Source organism: Rhinopithecus bieti, unplaced genomic scaffold, assembly GCF_001698545.2.
Source record: "Rhinopithecus bieti isolate Rb0 unplaced genomic scaffold, ASM169854v2 scaffold_61461, whole genome shotgun sequence".
Taxonomy (NCBI): Eukaryota; Metazoa; Chordata; class Mammalia; order Primates; family Cercopithecidae; genus Rhinopithecus; species Rhinopithecus bieti.
Window position 1 is genome coordinate 1,031,377 of NW_016823852.1, and position 8,698 is coordinate 1,040,074.

Sequence of the window (8,698 nt, forward strand, 5' to 3'; positions counted from 1 at the left end):
CATCCATCCACCCACCCACCTTTCTATCCACCCATCCACCCACCCACCCATCCACCCATCTATCTATCCATCCACCCACCCACCTTTCCAAATATTTATCCATCCATCCACCCATCTATTCATCTAGCTGTCCATCCATCCATCCACCCACATATCCATACACACACACATTTGCCCACTCATCCACCTGCTCATCCATTCATCTACCCATCCACCTACCCACCCTTCCATCTATCACTTCCTGATACCTTCTCAGAGCCAGCACCATGAGCTCTGCCCTTAGAGAACATCGAGTGCAAGGGCCAGATTGACCTGTAAGCCAGCAGTGACCACATGGGATGAGAAGTGTTGGGTGAGCCCCAGATGCAAGAGCATCAAAAAAGACTTCCTGTTTGGGGGAGACAGTGAGGAAGACACTTGAATAACCAGTCTCAGGTTAGGGCAGCAGAGAGCAGGAGAAGCAGGGAGTTCTCCACATGGCCAAGTCTGACCAACTCAGGGGTCAGGGCAGAGTAGAACAACAATGTCACCGGTAGTAGTGATTCTACAGCTGTCTCTAGCCTCCTTCTGCAGACACCCTCTCCGACTTCAGGAAAGGCTCTGCAGCAACAAACTCAGCTTTGGAGCCCCTCCTGCTTATGTCCTGGCCTGCTTCTCCCACTGGGTGTTCAACTTTGAGCTCTGAATTCCCCTCCGGAGCCTCCAATCGCTACCTATATAAATGAGAAACAAGGCTGAGTATGGTGGCTCATGCCTGTAATCCCAGCACTTTGAGAGGCTGAGGTGGGTGGACTGCCTGAGCTCAGGAGTTTGAGACCATCCTGGGCAACATAGCAAAAACCTGTCTCTACTAAAAATACAAAAAATTAGCCAGGCATGGTGGTACGTGCCTGTGGTCCCAGCTACTCAGGAGGCTGAGGTGGGAGGATTGCTTGAGCTAGGGAGGCAGAGGTTGCAGTGAACCAAGATTGCGCCACTGCACTTGAAAAAAAAGGAAAAAAGAAAAGCACTGTGAAATGTTCTTGGGGGTTTGTGTGACAAGGGTTTACTGAGTACCTGGTATATGTCAGACACAGTTCTAGGTCCTGGGATAGCTGTGGGCCGAAGTCTTGCCCTCAAGGTCCTGTGAATTAGAGTGAGCACCAAAAGCATGCAGCACAGTAGGGCTCAAAACCAGCAACCTCAAGAAGTGTCGCGTTCTTTTTCTTTCTTTCTTTTTTGTTTTTTTGAGATAGGGTCTCACTGTCACACAGGCTGGAGTGCAGTGGCAGGAACATGGTTCACTGCAGCCTCTACCTCTCCAGGCTCAAGTGATCCTCCCACTTCATCTTCTTGAGTACTTGGGACTACAGGTGTGTGCCAAGCCCGGCTAATTTTTGTATTTTTTGTAGAAATGAGGGCTGGGCATGGTGGCTTACACCTGTAATTCCAGCACTTTGGGAGGCCAAGGTGGGCTGATCACTTGAGGTCAGGAGTCCAAGACCAACCTGGCCAACACGGTGAAACCCCATCTCTACTAAAAATACAAAAATTAGACAGGTGTGGTGTTGCACACCTGTAATCCCAGTTACTCGGGAGGCTGAGTGAGGAGAATCACTTGAGCCTGGGAAGCGGAGGTTGCGGTGAGCTGAGATCGTGCCACTGCACTCCAGTCTGGGTGACAGAGTGAAATCCTGTCTCAAAAAAAAGAAATGAGGTTTCACCAGGTTGCCTAGGCTGGTCTGGAACTCCTGGGCCCAAGCAATCTGGCAGTTTCAGCCTCCCAAAGTGTTGGGATTACAGGCATGAGCCACTTCGTGTGGCCAAATGTCATTTTCTTAGCAACAATACAGATGCAGGACTCCCCACTGCACACAGGGCACTGGGCCTGGCTCTGGAGGGGATGCCAGGAGCCCCTCTAGCCCCTTCTTCAGCTGTTGAGGAATGTGCGCCCACAGATTCTGTTGGTGGAGCCTTTCTGCTGAGCCGGCTGTGGTTCTGGAAACGTCCTTTCCCCCTTAAAAAACCTTCAAGGCCGGGAGGCTGAGGCAGGAGAATGGCGCAAACCCGGGAGGCGGAGCTTGCAGTGAGCTGAGATCCCGCCACTGCACTCCAGCCCGGGCGACAGAGCCAGACTCCGTCTCAAAAAAAAAAAAAAAAAAAACCTTCAAGGCCTCCTAGGTATGGCCTGTGGAGGGGGGTAATAAACATGAAGATGTGGCCTTTCCTTCCCACAGGCCTCAACCTGCTCGTTCTGCTCAGCCTCCTCCAGCTCAGGGAGCAGGGCCCGCGGGCCACAGGTCGCATGGCTGCGGGAACAGTCCATCCTGCAATTGATAGGAAAAGATCCTGCGGCCGAACTTGGCCAAGCTGTTGATGGTCACTACGGAAGTGACCTCCGGAGACGGCACATCTGACTGGCCCCGGATGCCCACTCACAGCGATGGCACTGCCCAGACACGAGGCCTTCTTCCATAAGACCCGGAGGCCTGGCCTGGAGGGCCTGGATAAGCACGCGCGGCAGGCTGGGCGGGTGAGGCTGGGCGTGTGGTGGGGACCCACCCAGGGAGGGGCGGGGGAAGCTGGATGCTGCCGCAGGAAAGGCCCAGGCTCGCCTTCTTGTCAAGTTGTCATTGTCACCAAGTCCAGGACACAGCATCAGAGAAGAAGGTGGCTGCGGCAGGCAAGGCCAGGGCTGGGTGGGGGAGGGGCGCTGGGGGAAAAGAGCACCGACCGGGTCTGGGAGAACAGAAGCCCCCCAGCAGGAAGGAAACGTGGCCTGCAGGAGGTGCCCTCTGGGCTCAGGAAAGGGAAGAAGCGGCGCCGGCCACGCCCAGGCCACGCCCCCGATGCCACGCCCCCCCCCATCAGTGGTGCGCCTCCAGAGACCCGGGCGCACCCTCAGCCAAAACCCTTGTCAAGCGTCCTGAAACCGGCTGGCCGCCCGCCTGTTCCTGCCGCGTCCCCCGCCACTGGGAGGGCAGGAAGGCGCGCCCGGCTGCCTTTGCTTGGCTTCTCAACGTCCCCCAGCCGGTGCGCGCTCACCCCTACACCCGAGCCTTGGCAGGTTCAGGGCCGTGGGGGCGGCCGCCCTGGGACAGTCACAGGCCCCCGGGAAGGGTCTGCCGGGTTGGACAGTATCTGAGCCTGGGCCAGGGTCAGTAGAAGGTGTTCTACTACCTGGACAATAGAAGGTATTCGGGAATGGAGAGAGCCAGGGCCTGCCCACTTGCTCGCCCCAGGGAGCACCTTCTCCCCAGAAAGAGGCTCTGCCTGAGGGGCTGCTCAGGGCCTCTCATCTGAACCCTCCTGGGAACAGGAAGCCTGAACCCTAGACCTAGGGATGATCACAAACATAGGACAAGAACACCAGCCACAAGCCACCACAGCGGCTGCCACCATCGACCTGCACCCACCTGGGGACTGTCACTTTTTTTTTTTTTTTTTTTAACAGGAACTGATCTCTGCTTACTGCAGCCTCCACCTCCCTGGCTCAAGAGACCCTCCCACCTCAGCCTCCCCAGTATCTGGGACTACAGGCGCAGGCCACCATGCCTGGCTAGTTTTTTAATTTTTTGTAGAGATGGGGTCTCAATATGTTGTCCAGGATGGTTTTGAACTCCTGAGGTCAAGCGATCCTCCTTCCTGGGGCTCCAAAGTGTGGGAGTATAGGCTCCAGACACAGCGCCCAGCCCATTAGGGAAGCAGGAGTCCAGGAGAGCCAGAGCAATGCCTTTGTAAGTTCAGCTCCATCCTGAGACTAACAAGGCACATTCCTTGCCAGCCACGACTTGTGGTCACAAGATGCTCACAATTAAGGGAACAGCCTAAAGATACGTGCAAGGACACACTCCTACGAGAGAAAGTCCAGATGTCCCCATAGTCGTAACAACTTATGCTTTCAAAATAATTACAGCTATCCTTTGATGTACTGACACTAAAGTGTCAAGGATAGTTTTCTTTTTGTTTTGGATTTTGGGTTTTTGGGGGGTTTTTAGGTTTTTTTAGACAGGATATCGCTCTGTTGCCCAGGCTGCAGTGCAGTGGCACTATCATAGCTCAGTGCAGCCTCAGCCTCCTGGCTTCACGATCCTCCCACCTTGGCCTCCCAAAGTATTGGGATTAGCCACCTCACCTCGCCCGGCTTGTTACTCCATTAACAAGTGATTCCACCTGACCAGCCAGCATCCAGGGGGACTGCGCCCAAGAAGGATGGTACCAGGGCCCCTTACAGTAGTCAGAGCCAGGAATGGGCCTGGGATGGCCATACTCCAAGGTCCAGCTGACAGCCCCAGGCAGCAGGGAGGGCAGGCCTCAGGGCAGAAGGTGACCAGTGGCTGGGACCCAGACCAAGGCTGCAGCCCTGAGGTGCCAGACAGAGTCAGGCAGACAGGTACCAACAAGAATGCTGCGGCCGGGTGCGGTGGCTCAAGCCTGTAATCCCAGCACTTTGGGAGGCCGAGACGGGCGGATCACAAGGTCAGGAGATCGAGACCATCCTGGCTAACACGGTGAAACCCCGTCTCTACTAAAAGTACAAAAAACTAGCCGGGCGAGGTGGCTGGCGCCTGTAGTCCCAGCTACTCGGGAGGCTGAGGCAGGAGAATGGTGTGAACCCGGGAGGCGGAGCTTGCAGTGAGCTGAGATCCCGCCACTGCACTCCAGCCTGGGCGACAGAGCGAGACTCTGTCTCAAAAAAAAAAAAGAATGCTGCAAAACAGAAGGGACCCATCCAGTTGGATGGGCTGTAAGAGGGTTCTGTGCAGAGCCACCTAGCAGGAACCAACCTGGTCAAACCTTCTGGCCTCAAATCTGGCTTGGCTCCTGGGGCTGAGCTGGAGCCCAGCAGGGGGATGGGGAGAGTAGGGCCAGTCATGTGGCTCTAGGGATCCTGTGGCAGAGAGTCAGGCCAGGCCTGAGACTCCCTCTGCAGGGGTCAGAGGCCCAGTTCTGGGCCCCACGTACCAGCCTGTGGCCAAGCTCTAGGCTCTTCTGACCAAGGCCAGACTTTTCCTGCAAGGTCGCCTGAGACCAACCCTGGGGGGAGTTGGACGGTGGAGCCTCAAGAGCCCACATCTTGACAGGGCCCCGCACTACCACCGCCTGTCTATGGAACACCCCATCCTTCCTCTTTTCAGGGCAGTTCAGACGTTGGAGGAAGAGACAAAGAGCCTTGAATATCACAAAAAGGAGGTTGGACTTTATCCTGCAGGCAATCAGAAGCCAGAAAGGTTTCAGGATGGATGAGGTGATCACATTTGAGTTTCAACAGGCCACTGTGTGAGCATGCGGAAACAGTGTGGCTGGGGACAGGAACCCCAGTGAATGGCACTGCTGTCCATGAAGAGGGGCAGCAGGGGCCTGGGCTGTGCAGGGACCAGAGGGTACAGCAAAGGGGCTGGTGTCCAGAGAAAGCCCAGGGATGCCCCGGGACAGTCGTACGACCATGGGTCTTTGGGCGCTGTCCCTCTCCTTGAAGATCCAGCAGAATGGGTGCTGCTTGATTTCCCAGAAGCCCTTTGGGGAGAGTAACTCACCCCATCCCCCACCCCGCCACACAGACTGCTACAGACACCCAGACACCTGAGCTCCAGCCGGGGCAGGCTGCAGGATGCCCAGCCGTGTCCCCAGGATGCCTCACACGCTGTCCTGAAAACTGACCTGTAACTGCAGCTCTTGGAGCTTTCCGGAACCCAGATCCCCACCTGAGATCAAACCAAAGACCTGGTTTAAGGTCCTTGGTTTGGCTTGTTGCCTCCCATTGCTGCCCTAGTTCGCTGTCTTTTTTTTTTTCTTCTTTTTTTTTTTTTTGAGATGGAGTCTTGCTCTGTCGCCTAGGCTGGAGCGCAGTGGCACAATCTCGGCTCACTGCAAGCTCCGCCTCCTGGTTCGTGCCATTCTCCTGCCTCAGCCTTCCCAGTAGCTGGGACTACAGGCGCCGCCACCACACCTGGCTAATTTTTTCGTATTTTTAGTAGAGACAGGGCTTCACCATGTTAGTCAGGATGGTCTCGAACTCGACCTTGTGATCCGCCCGCCTCGGCCTCCCAGAGTGCTGGGATTACAGGTGTGAGCCACCGCGCCCGGTTAACTTCGTTATGTCTTTAGGCCAGCCCTGACTGCCCTGAGCCTCAGCTTGCCCAGGCCCTTGCAGAGTGATGGGGTCACAGAGAGGTATAGACACACAGTAGAACAACAGACATGTACATGGGGGGTGGCACATGTGACCATGGGAACAGAGAAGAGGGAGAGGGAGGAGGTCAGGGTGGGGACATCAGAGTTGGTGCTTGAAGGTGGGATGAGGCAGAGCCAGGGGTTGCCGTCACCTCCCTCTCCCCCAGGCACCAGCACCCAGCACTGGCTCTTGCCCATGGGCAGGAATGATGAACAGATGTCATTAGCAGCAGCTCCCAGTAACTACCAATAGGTGTGAAGCCCGGTAAAGTTACAGAGGCCTGACATGCTGCAACCTGCACTTTGGCAGCACATACCTGGGCTTTGAAGTAAGTCTCATTATCTCCAATTCACAAATGAAGAGACTGAGGGCCAGGATGGTGTAAGTCACTATCAGTGAGTAGCCATCCTTGTGGGGTGGGAGTGTAGGCCCTGGGGGCCCAGAGTGGGCAGGGTGCTGAAGTCCCTTGCCTGTATCCCTGAGCAGCTAGGTGTGCCCTGCCAGAGCCTTACAGAATCTCCAGTCTTGGGACAGGAGATCCCTTAAAGTGAAGCCGAGGGTGAGCCCCCAGGAGAGGGGATCCGAGGGCCCAGCCCATCTCCTTCCCTCCATCCTGCCCTGAGTTTCTGAGTTGGGTGACGGGGGCCCAGGAGAGCAGGAATTGTGGGCGAGGCTGGCCTCCCTGAGCCTAGGTGGATCAGGGACAGTTTCTTGGAGGAGGATGTGCCTGAGCTGAACCTTGAAGGCCGTGTCCAATTTTCACTAGAGAGGATGGAAGCAGGGATGTGCTGGGATCAACCAACATCATGAGCAAGGATGGGGCCAGAGGGCAGGCAAGGGAGTGATGAGCGGCAGGTGAAGCCAGAGGAGCTGGAATGGAGGGCCGAGGGCAGCAGGAGCCAGGGCGGACCTCCTTCAGCATTTGGGGCCCCACAGATACCAGCAGGTCACTTCTGTGTAAAGCTCTGTAGCAGCACCAGGGAGGCCTGGGGAAGCACCTCCCAGAAACACACCCTACACTGTTTGCCTGCAAGATCAGCCCTCCTGGGGCAGCACCACTGCCCAGTTACAGTCGGGTCTGGTCAGTGCCAGAGACCAGGAGGGCACAGGGGCACGGAAGTCAGGGGATTGGAGACCAGCCGCCCTGCTCCAAGAGAGGCCTCAGAGGAGCCAGCTCCACTGAGCCCTCCCCATGGCCAGCCAGTGGCACGCGCCCCTCTGAGGAGGTAAGAAATCTGAGCCTGACAACAAGCCAGATGGATTGTTTCTCCTGGGATGGCAGGCCCCGAGCCAGTGCCTGCAGGCCCAGGCGTGACTGCCAGCCCTCAGCCCCGCCTCCCTCCTGGCACTGCCTGGCACTCCACTCAGCTGGGCCATGGGCAAGGCTGTTTTGATGGTGGAAATGCACAGTCACAGCTGCCTATAGGTTTGGGAGCACCTGGAGCTGAGCCTGAGGTTGCAGGGGCTCCAGGCCCCATCCTGCCTGTGTGATCTAATGGCTGGTTAATTCGCCTCTCTGGGCCTTGGTTTCCTCGTCTGTCAAATAGGAGTGACTTACTTCCTGGAGGCTGTTTGAGGATGAAAGGATAACGTGTGTGAAAAGCCCCGGGGAGCTACAGCTAGGGCGCAGGGGAGGAAGGATTAGGCAGCACCCACAAAGCAAAGTCAGAGCTACCTGACAAGTCCACACACCTGCAAGGAGGTCAGGAGGTGGCAGAATGTGCCCGGGAAGGCTTCCAGCAGGAAGGTTCTGGAACATCCGCCAATGCTTGAATCCCTTTCAGCATCCTTCCAGCAATGGAGCGCCTCGCTGCTCCTCCAGGCATAGCTGCAGGTCCTCCCCTCTTCTACAGAACATCCTGTGAGCCCCCGCCCCTCCTCCCCACCAAACCCTGCAGTGTATCCCTGGGCTTTCAAGACTGGAATGGCCACCATGTGCGATGGCTCATGCCTGTAATCCCAGCATTTTGGGAGGCTGAGGCGGGCGGATCACCAGGTCAGGAGTTCGAGACCAACCTGGCCAACATGGTGTAACCCCATCTCTACTTAAAATACAAAAATTGGCCGGGCATGGTGGTGGCTGTCTGTAGTCCCAGCTACTCAGGAGGCTGAGGCAGGAGAACTGCTTGAACCCAGGAGACAGAGGTTGCAATGAGCTGAGATTGTGCCATTGTACTCCAGCCTGGGTGACAGAGAGAGATTCTCTGTCTCAAAAGAAAGAAAAGGAAAAAAAACAAAGAAGAGGCCAGCTCCCTTGGCCGGGCGCGGTGGCTCAAGCCTGTAATCCCAGCGCTTTGGGAGGCCGAGACGGGCGGATCACGAGGTCAGAAGATCGAGACCATCCTGGCTAACATGGTGAAACCCCGTCTCTACTAAAAAATACAAAAAACTAGCCGGGTGAGGTGGCGGGCGCCTGTAGTCCCAGCTACTCGGGAGGCTGAGGCAGGAGAATGGCGTAAACCCGGGAGGCGGAGCTTGCAGTGAGCTGAGATCCGGCCACTGCACTCCAGCCCGGGCGACAGAGCGAGACTCCGTCTCAAAAAA

General features: G+C 56.4%; 1 long non-coding RNA gene across 1 annotated transcript in view; it reads left to right on the forward strand.

The window, feature by feature from the left end:
- LOC108521873 (uncharacterized) overlaps positions 1 to 5,219 on the forward strand; it is a 13,012-nt gene extending 7,793 nt beyond the window's left edge. The window contains exons 3-4 of the long non-coding RNA XR_001883304.1: positions 2,217 to 2,512; positions 5,118 to 5,219. This is a non-coding gene — a long non-coding RNA (uncharacterized LOC108521873). The remainder of the gene's footprint in view (positions 1 to 2,216; positions 2,513 to 5,117) is intronic.
- The last annotated feature ends 3,479 nt before the right edge of the window (positions 5,220 to 8,698 follow it).